Source organism: Aegilops tauschii, chromosome 7 (assembly GCF_002575655.3).
Source record: "Aegilops tauschii subsp. strangulata cultivar AL8/78 chromosome 7, Aet v6.0, whole genome shotgun sequence".
NCBI lineage: Eukaryota > Viridiplantae > Streptophyta > Magnoliopsida > Poales > Poaceae > Aegilops > Aegilops tauschii.
The window spans coordinates 275,514,263-275,536,924 of record NC_053041.3 but is presented as its reverse complement, the minus strand read 5'-3'; positions in this window follow the sequence as shown (position 1 = coordinate 275,536,924).

Genomic DNA, 22,662 nt, shown 5'->3' with positions numbered 1-22,662 from the left:
TGGTCCTGGATCACGCCGGCAAGCTGAAGGAGGCCGTTGATGCTGCTGAAGCGGAAGAGGCCGCTAAGAGCGAGCTGTCCGGCAAGATGGAGGAACTGGGGCGGAGATGGAGAAGCACATCAAGGTGGTCGCAACGCTCAAGAGCGACAGGGACAAAATTATCGACACCTTGGCAGGCTTGCAGGTCTCCTTGTCTTAAAAGAACAAGCTGGTCTCCGGGGCCAACAACTCCATTGCCAATCTGAAGCTGAAGTTGTCCACCCTAGAGGAGACCCTTGCGGGCAGCAGGGCTCGCGAGAAGACCCTAGCCAAGAGCCTCGAGGATGAGAGGCTACTGCTCCAGAGCGCTGCCGCCGAGCAAAACGACTTCGTGGGCGGCATGAAGATCTCGACCGAGCGCCTCACCGACGTCTTGGAGAAACACACCACACAGCTATCCACCATGGGCTTGCTGAATATCAGGTTCTCCCACGACCGCGGGATATCTGAGAGCGCCAGGGTGACCATGTTCTTCGAGGCCGTCCTTGATGCCTTGCAGCTGCTCCATGACCGCCGAGCGACCCACCTGGCCAACGAGTCCCGGAGGCTTTGCCGGGGTGCCCTTCTCAAGGTGCTCAACAAGGTCGCGTACAGGAACCCCGGCGTCGACCTCAACCAAGACAGCTTGCCAACAGGTGTGGACCGCAAGGCGCTTGAGGAGCTTGTCGCGCCCGTCGTCAACCTGATTGACGGCATCAAGAGGGTGGAAGGCCAGCGCCGATACTAGGCACTCCTCTTTCCCTTACCGCCATGGATCCGTACCAAAAACAATTTCACTTAAGTTAGAACTGCGGCAACCATTATTGTAATATAACTTGCTATGTTTTGAATTGAATGCATGCTATCTTCCTTGTTTGACCCCCCTTTGTATGGTACACACCCTACGCATTACTGGGAGAGGCTTGCCGGTGCGCGCACCCTAGCCGCGAGCGCTTCGAGGATGGATCCTTAGCAGCCTGCTGGGGGTGCCACTGCCGGCAAGGCACGTTGCCGTTCCTAGTGCGGCCACTTGACCCGTTGAGTGGACTCGAAATGGAGCAAGGGTGCAACCAATCCTGACAAGGTTCCTTCGCGTGCACGTTTTCCTTATACAAGAACCCGGACCATTCGAGGAAGAATAACCTATATTAAAAGAAATTTGCTCGAAGTCTCGTGACTTAACTTTTTGCTGCTGTATTCTTCTTCGCAAGCTGTTGGCGTCACCTGTTGGCGTCCACACTCTCTATTCCCCTCGGCAAACTTGCGCACAAGGGAACCTTCCGTCCTTTGTGGAAAGGAAAGAAGAGAGAATAGGAATATGGAGCCTTGGCTGCTCATTAGTGCTTGCTGGCCTTGCGCATCTCGGGAACGATGCCGTGGCTCTTCCCGTGGCGGCGTCCGGGGTTACCAACATCGCGGCGCTGCTTGTCGCGCATGACCTGGGAGGACCGCAGCACGGACGTCGGCGGGGATGCCTTGGAGGTCGCCGCGCCGCCCATAGGCAACGCGGCTCCAGACGGCTGATCGCCGTGATCCCCTTCTTCTTGGGAGCCATGGTGATCGATGAAACGACGTGCTAATCGCTAGATCAGGTTTTCAAAGCTCTACCCCCCTACCTGGCGCGCCAAAGATGTCGGGAAAACGACACCTATGGGACCATGGGGATCCTTCTACGGTTTGGCAGGGAACAGGGCTAAGCAAAGAACAGATCTAGTGATCAACACCACGGGTCTTTGCCCAGGTTCGGGCCGCAGAGATGTGTAAAACCCTAGTCCTGGTTGATTGTGTATTGAGTGTTCTTGAGCTTCGGCTCGTTGCTGCGCATGCAAGCTGGGCCGAGAGGTCCAAAAAGCCGAATCCCCCTCCAGTACACTGTGGGCCTCCTTTTATATGACTAAAGGGGTTGCCATAGTGGCATACAGGAGGTGTAAAGAAACTACAGTGTATGCAGGAGCTGTAAACCGCTACAGTATGCTTATCTTGGTAATCTAAGGACAAACGCATTAAATGTGCCCCTTACGTGCCCTCTAGCTTTATCGAGGATGGGGAGAGAGCCCGTCCCGTCCGTTGCTGCCCTGCCCCGTCTTGACACGCGTCCATGCCGATGGGGCATGCAGTGCTAGGTTGGCTGGCGAGCTGCTGCGCTGGAGAGGTGGTAGGGTCTCCACGAAGATCTGCATGCCTCCACGCAGGTGCCTGCTAGGCTGATAGGTCAGGCCCCGCACTGGAGTGGTGACTGGGCAGCCAAGTCTGGCCACGATCTTGCCGATGTCTTCGGCAAGGATCTTGCCGGAGCCTCGTGGGCGTCCTCGACAAGGATCTTGTCGGGGCCTCGTGGGCGTGCTCGACAAGGATCTTGCCGGCGTCCTGTCTTTTGGCCTTCACAAAGATCTGCATGCCACTACGTGCGCGCCCTTGGATTCTGGCCTTAACGTTGTCGATGGTGCCAGAGCTCTCAACCACAAGGGTGGTGCCCTGGTTGGTGCTATGTAAGTCGTCCCGGCAAGGATCTTGCCGGGGTCTCGCAAGCCGCCCCGGCAAGGGCCTTGCCGGGGACCCAGCTCGTCCTCTGTTCTCTGACTTGGCTATTTTTCTTTGTCTTGTATCTCGTTTTTTATCACACCCTTCAGGCCTTGCCGCGGGGGTGGCTACAACTGCCCGTGCACGAGTTCGGGGTGCTAAAGAGCCCAAACTTTAGTACACTAACAGTAGAACCTAGTGTTGCTATGGTTAAAGATCTCCTTGTAGAAAATATTGATGGGCATGTTATTTACTTCTGTGATGAAGCTGCTAGACTTGCCAAACCCGATGAAAAAGATAAACATAGACCTATTGTGGGCATGCCGGTTGTCTCAGTTAAAATAGGAGATCATTGCTATCATGGTTTATGTGACTTAGGTGCTAGCATGAGTGCTATCCCTTTTACCTTATATCAAGAAATTATGAATGACATAGCACCCGGTGAAATAGAGGACATAGATGTTACTATTTAACTTGCTAATAGAGAAACCATCACACCACTTGGGATTGTTAGAGATACTGAAGTCTTGTGTGGGAAAATAAAATATCCTACTGATTTTCTTGTTCTTGGTTCCCCACAAGATGACTTTTGTCCCATTATCTTTGGTAGGCCTTTCTTGAACACTATCAATGCCACTATAGATTGTCATAAACAAACCGTCAGTGTTAGCTTTGGTGATGAGTCTCATGAATTTAATTTCTCAAAGTTTAATAGACAACCGCATAAGAAAGAATTACCTAATAAGGATGAAATAATTGGTCTTGCTTCTATTGCCGTACCCCCTACTGATCCACTAGAACAATATTTGCTAGACCATGAAAATGATATGCATATGCATGAAAGAATTGAAATAGATAAAAAAGTCTTTGAACAACGACCTCTGCTTAAACAAAATTTGCCTATTGAAACTCTAGTAGGTCCTCCTCCACCTAAAGGTGATCCTATGTTTGAATTGAAACAATTGCCTGACACTTTCAAGTATGCTTATGTTGATGAGAAAAAGATATATCATGTTATTATAAGTGCTAACCTTTCAGAACATGAAGAAGAAGATTATTGAAAATTCTGAAGAAGCACCGAGCTGCTATTGGATATACTCTTGATGATCTTAAGGGAATTAATCACACTCTCTGTCAGCACAAGATTAATATGGAACCTGATGCCAAACCCGTTATTGATCACCAACAATGTTTGAATCCTAAAATGTAAGAAGTGGTAAGAACTGAAATATTAAATCTTCTAGAAGCAGGTATAATCTATCCCATAGCTGATAGTAGATGGGTAAGTCTCGTTCATTGTGTCCCTAAGAAGGGAGGTATTACCGTTGTTCCTACTGATAAGAATGAACTTATTCCACAAAGAATTGTTACTGGATATAGAATGGTAATTGATTTTAGAAAATTAAATAAAGAACTAGAAAAGATCATTACCCTTTGCCTTTTATTGATCAAATGTTAGAAAGACTATCCAAGCACACACACTTTTGTTTTCTCGATGGATATTCTGTTTTTTCTTAAATACCTATTTCACAACCTGATCAAGAGAAAACCACCTTTACTTGTCATTTTGGAAGTTATGCTTCTAAACGTATGCCTTTTGGTTTATGTAATGCACCTGCTACCTTTCAAAGATGTATGACTGTTATATTCTCTGATTTTTGTGAAACGATTGTTGAGGTTTTCATGGATGATTTTTCTGTCTATGGAACTTCTTTTGATGATTGCTTGAGCAACCTCGATCGAGTTTTGCAGAGATGTGAGCAAACTAATCTTGTCTTGAATTGGGAGAAGTGCCACTTTATGGTCAATGAAGGTATTGTCTTGGGGCATAATATTTCTGAACGAGGTATTGAGGTGGATAAAGCTAAAGTTGATGCATTTGAGAAAATGCCATGTCCTAGAGATATTAAAGGTATCCGTAGTTTCCTTGGTCATTGTAGTTTCTATAGGAGATTTATTAAAGGCTTCTCTAGAATTTCTAGGCCTCTTACAAATCTTTTACAAAAGGATGTTCCATTTGTTTTTGATGATGATTGTGTAGAAGCCTTTGAAACACTTAAGAAAGCCTTAATTTCTGCACCTATTGTTCAACCACCTGATTGGAACATGCCTTTTGAAATTATGTGTGATGCTAGTGATTATGATGTTGGTGCTATTCTAGGACAAAGAGTTGATAAGAAATTAAATGTCATCCACTATTCTAGCAAAACTCTAGACAGTGCCCAAAGAATTATGCTACTACTGAAAAAGAATTTTTAGCAGTTGTGTTTGCTTGTGATAAATTCAGATCTTACATTGTTGATTCTAAAGTTACTATTCACACTGATCATGCTGCTATTAAGTATCTTATGGAAAAGAAAGATGCTAAACCTAGACTCATTAGGTGGCAAGAATTTATTCTATATATTACTGATAGGAAAGGAGCTGATAACCCCGTAGTTGATAACTTGTCTAGGTTAGAAAATGTTCTTGATGACCCACTACCTATTGATGATAGTTTTCCTGATGAACAATTAGCTGCAATAATTTTTTCTCATAACACTCCTTGGTATGCTGACTATGCTAATTATATTTTACCTCAAAACATACCCCCTAGTTTCACACACCAACAAAAGAAAAAATTCTTCTATGATTTAAGACATTACTTTTGGGATGACCCACATCTTTATAAAGGAGTAGATGGTACTATTAGACGTTGTGTACCTAAGCATGAACAGGGACAAATCCTATGGAAATGTCATTCCAAAGCTTATGGAGGGCATCATGCGGGAGATAGAACTGCTCACAAGGTATTACAATCTGGTTTTTGTTGGCCTACCCTCTTCAAGGATGCCCGTAAGTTTGTTTTATCTTGTGATGAATGTCAGACAATTGGTAATATTGGTAAGCGTCAAGAAAGGCCAATGAATTATTCACTTGCTGTTGAACCATTTGATGTTTGGGGTTTTGATTATATGGGACCTTTTCCTTCCTCTAATGGGTATACTCATATTTTGGTTGTTGTTGATTATGTTACTAAGTGGGTAGAAGCTATTCCAACTAGTAGTGCTGATCACAACACTTCCATTAAAATGCTTAAAGAATTTATTTTCCCAAGGTTTGGAATCCCTAGATATTTAATGACTGATGGTGGTTCACACTTTATTCATGGTGCTTTCTGAAAAATGCTTGCTAAATATGATGTAAACCATAGAATTGCATCACCCTATCACCCTCAATCTAGTGATCAATTTGAACTTAGCAATAGAGAAATAAGATTAATATTACAAAAAACGGTTAATAGGTCCCAAAAGAATTGGTCTATGAAATTGGATGATGCACTTTGGGCCTACAGAACAGCATATAAAAATCCTATGGGCATGTCTCCTTATAAAATGGTTTATGGAAAAGCTTGTCATTTGTCTCTTGAGTTAGAACATAAAGCATATTTGGCAATTAAGGAACTCAACTATGATTTCAAACTTGCCAGTGAAAAGAGGTTATTTGATATTATCTCACTAGATGAATGGAGAACCCAAGCCTATGAAAATTAAAGAAAAAATTTGAAAGATGGCATGACAAAAGAATCCAAAAGCGGGAATTCAAAGTTGGAGAATATGTTCTGTTGTACAACTCTCATTTTAGATTCTTTGTAGGAAAGCTTCTCTCTAAATGGGAAGGACCATATATTATCGAAGAGGTTTATCGTTCTGGAGCCATCAAAATAAATAACTCCGAAGGTACTAACCCGAAGGTTGTCAATGGGCAAATAATTAAACACTATATCTCAGGTACGCCTATTAATGTCGAAAGCAATATTATCCAAACAATGACACCGGAGGAACACATAAAAGAAACCTTCCGGAACACTCTAGAATAACTGAAAAAAGGAGGTACGTGATACGATAGGTAAACAGACACCGAAAAATCCGCACAAATATTTTCTGTCAGTTTTGGAACATATTTTAAAATTTAGGAAAATAAGAAACAACCAGGAAGGCACCCGAGGGGGTCACAAAACACCAGGGCGCGCCTGGGCCCCCTGGCGCGCCCAGGTGGGTTGTGCCCACCTCGGGGACCTTTCGGACTCCGTTTCTCTCCTGTTTGCCTGTTTCCCAAGATAAAAAATCTCTATATACCCCCCGGACGTATTATCCACTGTATCACGGGGAAATCTTCTGTTCTTCTTTCTAGCTGTTTTTCTGGCAGACCAAAAAATATGTCATCTCAAGATTCGGAAGAGGATTGCCAAGTTTCTTATCAGCCATTGAATAAAAATATCTTCAAGGACACCTATCCCGATATATAGTTGACCGATGAGGAAGATGAAGATGAACCAGTCCCTCCTCGTTTCAAGCAGGAAAGCAAGGAGGCATTATGCAAGAGGATAATAAAGCTTGAGATGGAGAACAATGAGTTGAGGATAGATAATTTTACCCTCTGACGCAAGCTGGAGAAAAAGAATAAGATCGCTACTACCTCATCACCACCACTACCTTCTTCATCACCAAAGGAGACTTGAGTTCATGGTATGGACACTCCCCTTGGCTTGTGCCAAGCCTGGGGGAGGTGTCTCGGTATCGTATCACCACCACTATCTTTGCTTTTATCTATTTTAGTTTGATCTTTTGGTTTCCCATGATTTAGTTGAATAAAAGTTTAGTTCGATCTTTTCTTTTCGAGTGCTTTCTTAGTGATCTATCTATGTAATCATGTCCGAGATATATAATAAAGTTTAGTTTATGTTTTGCTTTCTTTACTTTAATGTTTCAATAAAAAGAAAGGGAAATAAATGAAAAGATCATACGCTAATCTTATGGTGAGTAATGACATCACATAAGGAAAAGTATAAGTGGTAAAATTTATTGAAGATTGACAAACATAGCATTGGTCAATGATGCAATCCATGAAAGAATTAATAAGGGAAGAGAAGATTCACATGCAAATACACTATCTTGGGCATCTTTTATGATTGTGAGCCCCCATCAAAATATTATATGCCAAAATTGTTGATGTTGGACAAGGAAGACAACGTAATGATTTATGCTTTTTCATATTCACATAGAAGTTATATTGTCATAGATCCTTTAACATGTGGTGCTTGCTCAATATCTTTGCTAGCCAAAAATTCCGCACCAAGTAGAGATACTACTTGTGCATCCAAAACCCTTAAACCCAAATCTTATTTTGAGAGTCCACCATATCTACCTATGGATTGAGTAAGATCCTTCAAGTAAGTTGTCATCGGTGCAAAAAGGAAATAAAATTTGCTTCTAAATGTGTTAGATCGTTAGTGTAAGAGAAAATTGAGCATTGTACGAACTTGTGATGGCAAAATAATAGAAGCGATAGACTGCATAATAAAGGTTGCTATCATAAGGGGCAATATAACGTGACATTCTTTTGCACTAAGAGATTGAGCATACAACCAAAAAGCGCATGGCAACCTCTGCTTCCCTCTGCGAAGGGCCTATCTTTTACTTTTATGTAAGAGTCAAAGTATTCTTCCCTATTCCTTTTTATTTTCTCTTTTGCAAGCACCATGTGGTGGGGAAAGATCTAGGCACATATATCCAGTTGGATATGGGTGGGCATGAGTTATTATTGTTGACATCACCCTTTGAGGTGAATGCGTTAGGAGGCGAAACTATAAGCCCCTATCTTTCTATGTGTCCTGTTGAAACTTTTTGCTCAGGTGTATGCGGTGAGTGCTAGCAATCATAGAAGGCTATATGATGGTTGAGTATGTGGACTTGCCAAAAGGCTCTGATACGTGACCCTTCCTGGAAGGATGATGAATTGTAGTTGCAAAGTTAACAGAGAACATAGTTTGTTGGTTTCCAATAGATCTTATGCTCTATACTTCAATGTTGTGATGAATTGTTAATTGCACATGAGAAGTTATATGTTACAAGTTATGTGATAAAGTTTCAGGATAAAGTTTGTTGTTGTTACAATAATATGCATGATGCTTCTATGTCCGTATTTTGTTTTTATCGACACCTCTCTCTCTCTAAGCATGCGGACATGTTTTCCGATTCCGGTTTTCGCTTGAGGACAAGCGAGGTCTAAGCTCGGGGGAGTTGATACGTCCATTTTGCATCATGTTTCCCTACTGTTATTTATAATGCTTTTATGCATAATAATGCTTTATGGAGTAATTCCAATGACTTTTCTCTCATAATATGCAAGGTTTACACAAAGAAGGAGAATGCCGGCAGCTGGAATTCTGGACCTGGAAAAGCTATGCCAGAGTTACCTATTCTACACATCTCCAAATGAGCTGAAAATCTACGGAGAATTAATTTGCAATATATGAGAAATATTGGAGCAAATAACTACCAGAGGGGGCCCACTAGGTGGGCACAACCCACCTGGGTGCGCCAGGGAGCCCAGGCGCGCCCTGGTGGGTTGTGCCCTCCTCGGCCCACCTCCCGTGCCCATCTTCTGGTATATAGGTCATTTTGACCTAGAAAAAATTAGGAGGGGACTTTCAGGATGAAGCACCACCGTCTCGAGGCGGAACTTGGGCAGGAGCACTTTTGCCCTCCGGCGGAGCGATTCCGCCGGTGGATCTTCCCTCCCGGAGGGGGAAATCATCATCATCGTCATCACCAACAACTCTCCCATCTTTGGGAGGGCCATCTCCTTCAACATCTACAATAGCACCATCTCCTCTCAAACCCTAGTTCATCTCTTGTGTTCAACCTTTGTATCGGAACCTTAGATTGGTGCTTGTGGGTGGCTAGTAGTGTTGATTACATCTTGTAGTTGATTACTATATGGTTTATTTGTTGGAAGATTATATGTTCAGATCCATTATGCTATTTAATACCTCTCTAATCTTGAGCATGATTATCATTTGTGAGTAGTTACTTTTGTTCTTGAGGTCATGGGAGAAATCTTGTTGCAAGTAATCATGTGAACTTGATATGTGTTCGATATTTTGACGATATGTATGTTGTGATTCCCTTAGTGGTGTCATGTGAACGTCGACTACATGGCACTTAACCTTATTAGGGACTAAGGGAATGCATTGTGGAGTAGTTATTAGATGATGGGTTGCTAGAGTGACAGAAGCTTAAACCATAGTTTATGCGCTACTTCTTAAGGGACCGATTTGGATCCAAAAGTTTAATGCTATGGTTAGATTTTATCTTAGTACTTTTCTCATAGTTGTGGATGCTTGCAAGGGGGCTAATCATAAGTAGTAGCTTTTCAATTAAGAACAACACCTAAGCACCGGTCCACCCACATATCAAATTATCAAAGTAGCGAACATGAATTAAACAAACATGATGGAAGTGATTAGATGAAATTCCTGTGTACCCTTAAGAATGCTTTGCTTATTATAAGAGACCATTTTGGCCTGTACTTTTCCACAAAAGGATTGGGCTACCATGCTGCATTTTATTTACCGTTACCGTTACTTGCTCGTTACAAATTATCTTGCTATGAAACTACTCGTTATCGACAATTTCAGTGCTTGCATAGATTACCTTGCTGAAAACCACTTGTCATTTCCTTCTGCTCCTCGTTGGGTTCGACACTCTTCCTTATCGAAAGGACTATGATTGATCCCCTATACTTGTGGGTCATCACCCACAAAAGACCTCAACATCTCTAACAATCCCAAGTGGTGTGATGGTGTCTCTATTAGCAAGTTTAATAGTAACGTCTATGTCTCCTATTTCAGCGGGTGCTATGTCATTCATAATTTCTTGGTATAAGGTAAAAGGAATAGCACTCACTCTAGCACCTAAATCACATAAACCATGATAATAGTGATCTCCTATTTTAACTGAGACAACAGACATGCCAACAATAGGTCTATGTTTATCTTATTCATCGGTTTGGCAATTCTAGCAGCTTCATCACAGAAATAAATAACATGCCCATCAATATTTTCTACTAGGAGATCTTTAACCGTAGCAACACTAGGTTCTACTTTGATTTGCTCAGAGGGTTTAGGTGCTTTAATATTACTTTTGCGAACCACAATTGATACCTTAGCATGTTCCTTTATCCTAAGAGTGAAAGGTGGTTTCTCAATATAAGCAGTAGGCACAATTGGATCAACATTGTAAATGATAGTTTCAGCTTTAGCTTTAACCGGTTCTTTAATTTCTCCTTTAATAGGGGGATGTGATGCGGCTTGAAGCTACGTCGGTATTTACCCATAGAGGAAGGGATGATGCAGCACAGCGAAGGTAGGTATTTCCCTCAGTGATGAAACCAAGGTTATCGAAACAGTAGGAGAACCAAGCAACACTACGTAAACAACACTTGCACACAAATAACAAATACTCGCAACCCGACGTGTAAAAGGGGTTGTCAATCCCTTTCGGGTTGCGGCGCCAGAGATAGGCGAACGGACGTGAGAGAGTAGTAAATATTGATAGATCGAACGCCAAATAAAATAAAGTGCAACACGGTATTTTTGTATTTTCGGTTTAATAGATCTGAAAATAAAAGAAAAGGAAAATAGATCGTCAAGGCAAATAATATGAGAAAGAGACCCGGGGCCGTAGGTTTCACTAGTGGCTTCTCTCGAGAAAAATAGCAAATGGTGGGTAAACAAATTACTGTTGGGGAATTGATAGAACTTCAAGTAATCATGACGATATCCAGGCAATGATCATTACATAGGCATCATGTCCAAGAATAGTAGACCAACTCCTGCCTGCATCTACTACTATTACTCCACACATCGACCGCTATCCAGCATGCATCTAGCATATTATGTTCATGGAGAAATGGAGTAATGCAATAAGAACGATGACATGAGGTAGACAAGATCTATTTATGTAGAAATAGACCCCATCATTTTATCCTTAGTAGCAACAATACATACGTGTCAGTTCCCCTTTTGTCACTGGGATCAAGCACCGTAAGATCGAACCCACTACAAAGCACCTCTTCCCATTGCAAGATAAATAGATCAAGTTGGCCAAACAAAACCCAAATATCGGAGAAGAAATACGAGGCTATAAGCAATCATGCATATAAGAGATCAAAGAAACTCAAATAACTTTCATGGATAAAAAGATATATCTGATCATAAACTCAAAGTTCATTCGATCCCAACAAACACACCGCAAAAGGAGTTACATCATATGGATCTCCAAGAGACCATTGTATTGAGAATCAAACGAGAGAGAGGAAGCCATCTAGCTACTAACTACGGACCTGAATGTCTACAAAGAACTACTCACGCATCATCAGAGAGGCACCAATGGAAGCGGTGAACCCCTCCGTGATGGTGTCTAGATTGGATCTGGTGGTTCTGGACTCTGCGGTGGCTGGAATTTATTTTTGTCGACTCCCCTAGGGTTTCTGGAATATTGGGGTATTTATAGAGTAAAGAGGCGGTCTGGGGGCACCTGAGGTGGGCACAACCCCCCAGGTGCTTCTTCGGCCCACTGGATGTTTTCTGGTCCCAAAAAATCCACAAAAAGTTTCGCTGCGTTTGGACTCCGTTTGGTATTGATTTCCTGCGATTTAAAAAACTTGCAGAAAATAGCAACTGGCACTTGGCACTATGTAAATAGGTTAGTACCAAAAAATGATATAAAATGACTATAAATGATTATAAAACATCCAAGATTGATAATATAACTGCATGGAACAATAAAAAATTATAGATACGTTGGAGATGTATCAGCATCCCCAAGCTTAATTCCTGCTCGTCCTCGAGTAGGTAAATGATAAAAATAGAATTTTTTATGTGGAATGTTGCCTAACATGTCATCTCATATTCTTTTCTTTATATCATGGACATTTGGACTTTCATATTGTTCAAAGCAATAGTCTAGTTTTGACATGATGACTTAAATACTCAAGCATACCAACAAGTAACCATGTCTTTCAAAATATCAACGCTAAAATAAGTTATCCCTAGCCCATCATGCTCAATCATTGATCCATTCATGAAACACACTCGCATATTAGCTACAGCCAATACTCAAGTACGATCATAGTGCCTCCTATTTGGTGCTTTTATAAGAGAAGATGGACACTCAAAATAAAAATTGCATAAAGTAAAAGAAAGGCCCTTTGCGGAGGGAAGTAGGGATTGGTAGAGGTGCCAGAGCTCAAAGCGAAAAACTTAGAGATAAAAACATTTTGGGAGGTGTGCCTTTCCCACCAACGAAAACGACTTAGAGTTCCCAACACTTTCTATGCTAGATATATCATAGGCGGTTCCCAACCAGAAATTAAAGTTTATTCCTTTTTCCACCATACTTTCACTTTCCATGGCTAACCGTATCCACGGGTGCCTTCCATACCAACACTTTCCAAGGAATTTATTATTTGACAACATAAAGTAAATTCATTTTTCATTTTGGGATTGGGCATCCCTAATACCTTTACCTTACTCTCGTGCAATGACAAGTGAATAAACACTCATCGTGAGAATAACACATCTAGCATGGAAAATATTAGCCACCCCTCACCGCCTCGCGAGTGGTACGAGCACACAAAAGAGAAATTTATTTTGAAAATTAGAGATGGCACATACAAATTTGCTTAGAACGGCAAAAGAATACCGCATATAGGTAGGTATAGTGGACTCTTGCAGTAAAAACTGGTTTAAAGGTTTTTGGATGCACAAGTAATGATCATACTTAGTGCAAAATGAAGGCTAGCAAAAGATTGAGAAGCGACCAACCAAGAAACGAATAATCTCATATGCGAGCATTAAGCATAATTAACACCGAATAATGCACCACAAGTAGGATATAATTTCATTGCATAATTATTGACTTTCATGCTTGCATAGGGAATCACAAACCTTACCACCAATATTCTTACAAAAGCATAATTACTCATCAACATGACCCACATATCACATCATCATATCTCAAAACTATTACTAAGAATCAAGTTTATTTTGTCCAATGATCTTCATGAAAGTTTTTATTATATCCTTCTTAGATATCTATCACTTTGGAACTAATTTTCATGTGTTGCTTTTGATAACCTCATACAAATATAAGTGAAGATCATGAGCATAAAATTTCTTTCTCTCAAATTAATTTAAGTGAAGCAAGAGAGAATTTCTTCAAAAAATTTACTAACTCTCAAATAAATCTAAGTGAAGCAAGAGAGAATATCTTCAAAAAATTTACTAACTCTTAAATAAATCTAAGTGAAGCAAGAGAGCATTTCTTCAAAAAATACTAAAGCACACCGTGCTCAAAAAGATATAAGTGAAGCACTAGAGCACCATAGCTCATAAAAATTTAAGTGAAGCATATAGAGCAATTCTAACAAGTCATGGCATAATTTTGGCTCTCTCAAATAGGTGTGTCCAGCAAGGAATAAAGACTAAAAACACAAAATAAAACAAGAAAATACTCATGTCATACAAGACGCTCCAAGCAAAACACATAGTATGTGACGAATAAAAATATAGCTTCGAGTAAAATACCAATGGTCGTTAGAAGAAAGAGGGGATGCCACTCGGGGCATCCCCAAGCTTAGTTGCTTGCTTCTATTTGGATAATAATTTGGAGTGCCATGGGCATCCCCAAGCTTAGGCTCTTCTTACTCCTTATTCCTTCATCCATCGTAAGATAACCCAAAACTTGAAAACTTCAATCACACAAAACTCAACAAAACCTTTGTGAGATCCGTTAGTATAAGAAAGCAAATCACTACTATAAGTACTACATTAAACCAATTAATATTTTATTATTGCATTATATCTACTGTATTCCAACTTTTCTATGGCAAAAACTCATCAAAGAAAGCCATAAAATCATCAAAACAAGCACACAACGCAAAGAAAACAGAATCTATCAAAAACAGAACAGTCTGTAGCAATCTTTATATTTCGAATACTTCTGTAACTCCAAAAATTCTGAAAAAATTAGGACCACGTGAGAAATTTGTATATTAATCTTCTGCAAAAAGAATTGGTATTTTATCATGCTCTGGTTAAAAACAAGAATTTTTTTCGTGAGCGCAAATTTTTCTGTTTTTCAGCAAGATCAAACAACTATCACCCAAGAAGATCCAAAAGGCTTTACTTGGCACAAACACTAATTAAAACACAATAGACACAATCATAACAGTAGCATAATTGTGCTAACACTCAAAAACAGAAAGCAAAAAGCAAAAATAAATTTTATTCATTGGGTTGGCTCCCAACAAGCGCTATAGTTTTACGCCTCTAGCTAGGCATAAAGCAAGGATCTAAGTTTTGTCATCTTTGTTTTGAGATCCATAAGATGCTCTCATGACTGATTCATATGGAGGCCTAATTCTTGTTCTAGGAAAGTGTTCCATGCTCTTCTGTAGTGGAAATTGAAACTTAATATTGCCTTCTTTCATATCAATCACGGCACCAATAGTGTGTAAAAACGGTCTACCAAGAATAATTGGACAAGACGGATTGCAATAAATATCAAGAAAAAAAATCTATGGGCACATAATTCCTATTTGAAAGAATAAGAGCATCATTAATTCTTCCCGTAGGCTTTTTCATAGTAGAATCCGCCAAGTGCAAATTTAAAGAACATTTTTCAATATCGGTAAGACCAAGCACATCACATAAAGATTTTGGAATTGTAGAAACACTAGCACCCAAGTCACACAAAGCAAAACACTCATGTCGGCGTCCTGGGAACGGGGGTACCCAGACTTGCCTGCCTACGACCCGCGAGCGTGGCTCCACCAACGGCCCGGTACGGCCCAGCTTCGACAACAACAGCTCAAGACCCTCGCGAGGGGCCAAGCCTCGCGAGGCGGACGACACCAAGACCTCCCTGGGGGCGGCCGAGCTAGGCTGGCTCCCGAGGAGTGGAGATATCTATGCAAGGGGCACCTCGCGAGGTTCACGTGATGTGAGCCATGACGACCAAGGCCAGGCGGGCACTAGTGAGCCAGCGTACCAGTTTCCTCTTTGGTGCTAAAGAGGCAGGCGCAGGCGAGGGGTCCCGTGGCATCAGGCAAAGGTTTCCACATCGGTGCAACAAGACCAAGACCAGCAGGACGGCAGGACGGAGGTCACCACGGAGCCCACGGCAGCGTCACTACCAGATCCTTTGGCAAGCGAAGACCACCTTTTGTCAGGATAGCTTGTACTAGTTGTCTCCCTTCAAAATTGGCCGTTGTGGGATCCCTTCCCGCCTGTATTTGGGAAGAGGACCGGGGCCTCTATAAATAGGACTAGCCACCACCGTAGGAGGCAGCTCATCTTGGATTGGATCCATTCCACCAAGGCCATCTCACCAGCTCATCCAGCTCAAGAACACCTCTCCTCCTGAGGATGTTCATCCACTGTACTAGTTCATCCTTAGCCCTCGAGGCAATCCACCACCACCACACTGGAGTAGGGTATTACACCACAACGGTGGCCCAAACCAGTATAAACCTATGTGTCTCGTGTCCTTTGGGTTTGTCGAGCTAGGCCGTGAGATCGTTGAGCGAGTGAACTAGGGAGAGAGAGTTCTTCGTGCGCACCCCAGAGTTCGAACCTCATAAGGGTTTGCCGGAACCCCGAATCCGACATTTGGCGCGCCAGGTAGGAGTGTGCGAAGCTTTTCTTCCGTCGACCCACGCTCCACCGCTCTGCCAGTTCCATGGCTGATGCCCGTCGAGCCCGCGCTGAGTGTCGGGCCGCTCTCAACACTCGCGTCGCCCAAACGGCGCCCGTCGGCGGGCCTCCCCGTCGCTCTCCATCACCTGCTGCCAATGCCGCCACCGGCCCGGCGGGGAACGAGCAGCAGGCTTCGTCGCTGCACCCCTTCGTGCGGCGGGACGGACGCACCGCCACCCGTCGCTGACTCCGGCCGGCTCATCGTCTCACGCTCGCCGCGGGGCCGTGGACGCGCAGGCCGCGCTGCTCACGGCGCGCGAACTCCTGCGCTACCGCCCAGTGGGCGACCTCTACGAGGACTGGCTGGACCGCATCGCCGAGCTCGTCAGCGCCGCCGGGGGCTCCCGTGCACCGTCCCTCTCGCTGCCTCATCCACCACCTGCTACGGGCGACATGGCCCATGGAGCGCCTTCACCACCTCCACGTCAAGACGTCTCCCTCGCAACAAGACACGCGGCACCGCGGTGCGACCCACCCCGTAGGGCACCCGCGCGTGAAGAAGGAAGCTGCCAGGAGGTCCCTCGGCCGCAACAAGATGCTCCTGCACTTCCAGCACCGCCACGTCAAGACCGTGCGCCGCCTGCGGTGGCGGCGCGTGGGCACCAAGACCAGGATCCGCCTCCACGATAGGCCCCAGTGACTACAGCAGGCTGCCGCGCCTTCACTGCCGAGCTGCGTAGCGTTGTCTGGCCTGGGAAGTTCAAGCCCGACCTGCCTCCACGCTACGACAGCAACCCTGACCTAGCTGAGTTCCTGCAGCTCTACGAGCTGAGCATCGAAGCAGCCAACGGCAATGAGAAAGTCATGTCGAACTGGTTTCCCATGGCCCTCAAAGATGGTGCGCGCTCATGGCTCCTCAACTTGCCCGCGGGATCGATCTCTTCCTGGGGCGAGATGCGCGAGCGTTTCGTTGCCAACTTCCAGGGCACTCGCGACCGCCTGCCGGCCGCGGGAGACCTGCGGCGCATCAAGCAGCAGCCAGGGGAAACTCTGCAAAAGTACATCCAGCGCTTCAATAGCGTTCGCCTCAAGATCCCCAAGATAACGGATGAGGCCATCATCTTCGCGTTCTCTGATGGCATCCGCAATGTCAAGATGAAGGAGGAGCTCGCCATCCACGAGGACCTATGCACGGCCCTGGAGATGTTCAACATGGCGACCAAGTGTGCGAGAGCTGAGGAGGGGCGCCTCTCCCTCCTCGAGCTTCCAGCTGCTGACCCAGAAGACAAGAAGGCCAAGGCCAAGGATGTGAAGCGCAAGGGAGCGGCTTTGCTCACGGCTGAGCCAGAGATGAAGCGCAGCCGCGGCCACCCGGAGTCATCCAAGGGCAGCCGCCCATTCTGCGCCTTCCACAATGTACACAGCCAGAACAACAACGACTGTCAGGAGCTCAGGGCCATCCGTGATGGGCGCTTCGGTCGACGCCCCGAGCGCAACGACTGAGGCTACGGCCGAGGAGGAGGACGAAGTGGAGGACGCTGGGACGACCGCGGCCCCTGCCAGGAGTGGCGCACCAGCCTCGTGAGGACGGGCAGGACCAGCCTCGCGAGGGAGCCTGGAGGGATTAGCCTCGTGAGGACCATCCTCAAGGCAAGGCTGGCCTCCCTCCAGTGCCACCGCCGCCAAGGAGGAATGACGACCATCACCATGGCGAGGGGGCTGGGGGCTTCCAGGAGCCGCGCGCCATCGCCTGCATCTTGGGCGGCGCTCAGGCCCCAGCCTCTCAGCGCATCTGCAAGAAGTTTGCTCAGGAGGTGAACGCGGCCCTCCCTAGGCTCGAGGCCACGCGCCCGCTCAGGCGGTCCAAGTGCACCATCACCTTCAGCTCATCCGACCAGCTCAAGTGCGCAGCAATTGCCGACGCCCTCCCGATGCTCTGCTCGCCCATCATCAGCAACGTCCAAGTCACCAAGACCCTCATCGACGGCGGCGCAGGGCTCAATGTCCTATCCGTCGAGACGTTCGACCGCCTCCAAGTGCCATATGATTAGCTGCAGCCGACCAAGCCCTTCTCAGGAGTGACTGATGGCTCCACCACCTCGATAGGGCAGATCCGCCTCCCTGTCACTTCAGCAAGCGCGACAACTACCGCATTGAGCTCATCGACTTTGACGTCACCCACATTCGCCTACCGTACAACGCCATCCTCGGGTATCCGGCCCTGGCCAACTTCATGGTGGTGACTCACCATGGTTACAATGTCCTCAAGATGCCAGGGAGCGGCAGTGTCATCATAGTCGCCTGCGAAAAAAAGGACGCGGTGTGCTCTCTCGAGCGCGCCTACCAGGCTGCGGTGGTCGAGGACCCAAACAACGAAGGCACCATCTACCCTCCTAAGGTTGTCCCCAAGAAGAAAAAGCAGTTGCTCCACCAAGGGCCCTAGGAGAGCGGCATCTCCAGCGGCACCACCTCAGGACCTGCGCCCGTAGATGGGGAGCCTCCCTCCCTCTCATAGGAAGGCGTGCCCAGCGCCCTCCTCAAGCTAGGCTCAGGGGCTCTCTTCTGTAGGGCCTCAGACCTAGCCAACGTCACGAGGGAGGCGCTCGGGCACCACGTGGAGGCATGCTTCACCGCACACTTCCCGCATCAGGGCACGAGGCACGGGGTGCCTGGTGCTCAGGAGTTCATCACCAAGACCACCAAGGAGCTTCAAGAAGCAAGAGTCATGCACGGCGACTGCCGCCCACCACCCGGCACAGCTCCTTGTCCTAGCGAGGATGACGAGCTGCGCGCCTGCGTCGACTACCTCGGACTCAACAGAGTCGCATCTCAGGAGCGCTTCTGGCCATCCCGCATCGGCCGGTGTGAAGGTCCACCTCACAACTATGTTCGCATGCCCTTCGCCCTGCCGAACACGGCTGTCACCTTCCAACGCCACCTATGGAGCATCCTGGCGGCCCAGGAAGCCAGGCACCAGGCGGTCCTGGTGGAGGTGGCGACAGTCCTTCGCGAGCCTCCCGGCCTCCCAGAGCCTCCTGAGGCTCATTATCCTAGCGGCTCGTGAGGAACCACTTCTTCGGCACGCGTCTTCAGCTACCCCAACACCTCGTCGACAACGGTTCCAGGTGACATTTTATGGTTTATTCAGCTGGGAGCGCCCCTCGGGCTGCATCATTCCCAGGTCGCACGGGCCTGCCCCTGCGACATGTATCCTTTTGCATCTTTAGCTCACTCTATTGGGGGTGCCCCTCGGGCTGCATCATCCCCAGACCGCATGGGTCCGTTCCTGTGGCATGTATCGTTCTTGCATCTATCTGAGCTAGCATTACTTGTCTCCTATTAGTCATCTTATGATTTATACCTGCCTGATTACACTTCACGGCATCCCGCGTTGCTGACCGACCTTCTGCTCATCCCGCGACGAGGACTCCACATGCTAGCACGGCGCTTGTGCTCGGGTCCATCCCTGCAACGCTGATAAACCTGAGAGATCGAGCTCTGGCTCGCGTCCCACCCCGCACATATCACCTCACCAGATCCTCAGTGCCTTCACCTTCTTGCAGAACGATCAGCGGCAGGACAGCAGACACGATTACGAGCTATATCCCCTCTCGAACTAATCCGCAGGAATCTCTAGAGCCTAACTATGGGTGGCCCCGCCAGCTTGTTCCTTCCCTCATGCAATTCGCTTGCACGTTAAAGGGGGGCCCTGAGCATCGCGCCTCAGGAGCTCTTACTGATTCTCCAGCCCTCACCCCTTGGCCTTGACCACGGCATCGCGACATGGCATACCGGCGGCGGCTGAGCCTTGCTCAAGGGTCGGGACCTGAGGATGCAGAGCATCTAGAAGAGCGTGGAAAGGGGGAGCCGGCGCGGGCCAAACCTAGCCGTACCATCACCGCAGACGCGCAAACCGGGCGCAACACAATGAATCGACTCAGGATCACTAAGGTAAGTCACGCATTTGAGTTAGCCCCACGCTACGACACAGGATTTTCAACTCTTGCGGCCTTGCTCCGACGATGCCGCCTTCCTTTTCTGCCTTCAGGGAGCTGCTTGCACGCTAAAGGGGACCTCTTGAGCATCGCGACTCAGGAGCTCTTACCGGACCTCGGGCCACTCACCTCCCGGCCTTGACCACGGCATCGCGACCTAGCATACCAACGATGGCTGAAGCTTGCCTGGGGACTGGGACCTGCCGGTGTAGAGCACTAAGCTACCGCGAGGATGAAATGGGGGGACAAAGCCGAAGCAAGACGAGCAAGTCGCGAGTTTCATAATGGGAATAATATTAACGCAAAAGCACTACAGATTATTTACACACACCCACGGGGTTCATCTCGATTCCTCGGAGGGAACAAAAGAAGAAGGCTACCAGGAGTCATATCTACAGGCGTCGCCGCTGACACCATCATCAACAGTGGGCCACGAGGGGCTGACGCCAACCCCATCTAGATCATCGACAACGGCGAGCAGACGCCATCGCTGCGCTCCGAGCATGGCGAGAGCTCGGGGGCACGTAGTTGTCGTCGCTCATCTCTGGAGTCTCCTCAAGGGCAGGACCAATGGCGGGCTCAGCGCCTGCTGATGCGCCGTCCTGGCGGCCCCCTCCAGTGCAGCACTCCAGGCGGCGGCCTTCCTCGTCGAAGACCTTGAAGAACAACATGGAGGTGCCATCGTACTCGAAGTGGATGGCGAGGCCCCCCTCCGTGCGGCAAGCGCGGGTAACCTCGCCTCATCCGCAGGTCATGAAGATATTGCCCAAGGAGACGACCTCGACTACCGCCCCTATCGCCAGAGTGCTGCACTCGGCATGCTGCAGCCACAGCTCGGGCGGACCTCTCGGTGGCATCTCTTCGGCGAAGAACCGCGGAAGCTTGATCCACGAGCGCGGTGGCATCACCGCCCATATCATGAACTCGCGCGAGGAGCCCTCAGCGTGAGTTCGTGGGTTGGCGGGTCGTGCAACCTCAACATGGCCACTGTGGCCGTGGAGCGAGCGGCGCAGGGTGCCGCCTCCTCCTCCGGAGCACGGCTCTTGGGCGTACAAGGGCAGCGGGTAGCCAGGAGGAGGCCGCTCGTACCAAGGCCTCGTCGCCTCCAGCCTCACGCCGGTGTCGCGGGAGCTGCCAAGCCTCTTCTTCGGCGGAAGCATCCCTTGCCCCTCGCGGGGAGCCTTGCCCTTCTCAGCAGCAGAGATCTCCTTATCGGCGCCATGGGTGTCGCGGCAAGACGGCAAAGCAAGGAGGAAGAAGAAGGAGCAGGCGGCGTGAAGAAGGAGATGACCAATGGGGGCTCTGCCCCACTCTTCATTTATAGCCAGCAGGAGGCCAACCGTCGGCCTCCATGATCGCACGTAATGAAGGTTTTCTTCTGCATGCAGCAGGGTCTCGTCAACTCGAGGATGGTTTCCGAGGCAGCATGGGGATGCGGAGGCGCCCATGTCCCATCAATCGCCATGCATCTACCGAGGCCGCATACGGTTGGGGCCTGCGGTGCTCCGCACTTGCCCTTTGCCTTCGCCTCGAAGCCAAGTTCGAGCACGCCTTGGGCCCGGGGGCTACTGTCGGCGTCCTGGGAACGGGGGTACCCAGACTTGCCTACCTATGGCCCGCGAGCGTGGCTCCACCAACGGCCCAGTGCGGCCCAGCTTCGGCAACAACACCTCAAGACCCTCGCGAGGGGCCAAGCCTCGCGAGGCGGACGACACCAAGACCTCCCTGGGGGCGGCCGCGCTAGGCTGGCTCCCGAGGAGTGGAGATATCTATGCAAGGGGCACCTCGCGAGGTTCACGTGACGTGATCCATGACGACCAAGGCCAGGCGGGCGCCAGCGGGCGCAGCGTACCAGTTTCCTCTTTGGTGCTAAAGAGGCAGGCGCAGGCGAGGAGTCCCGAGGCATCAGGTAAAGGTTTCCACATCGGTGCAACAAAATCAAGACCAGCAAGACGGCAGGACGGAGGTCACCACGGAGCCCACAACAGTGTCACCACCAGAGCCTTTGGCAGGCGAAGACCACCTTTTGTCAGGATAGCTTGTACTAGTTGTCTCCCTTCAAAATTGGCCGTTGTGGGATCCCTTCCCGCCTGCATTTAGGAAGAGGACCGGGGCCTCTATAAATAGGACTATCCACCACCGTAGGAGGCAGCTCATCTTGGATTGGATCCATTCCACCAAGGCCATCTCACCAGCTCATCGAGCTCGAGAACACCTCTCCTCCCGAGGCTGTTCATCCACTGTACTAGTTCATCCTTAGCCCTCGAGGCAATCCACCACCACCACACTGGAGTAGGGTATTACACCACAATGGTGGCCCTAACCAGTATAAACCTCTGTGTCTCGTGTCCTTTGGGTTCGTCGAGCTAGGCCGTGAGATCGTTGAGCGAGCGAACTAGGGAGAGAGAGTTCTTCGTGCGCACCCCAGAGTTTCAACCTCATAAGGGTTTGCCGGAACCCCGAATCCAACAACTCATAATTTTTAATCTTAACTTTGATAGTAGGTTCCCATTCATCATGTAATTTTCTAGGAATTGAAACTTCTAATTCCTATTTTTCTTCCAAAGCTTTCATCATAGCATCAACAATATGTTTAGTAAAAGC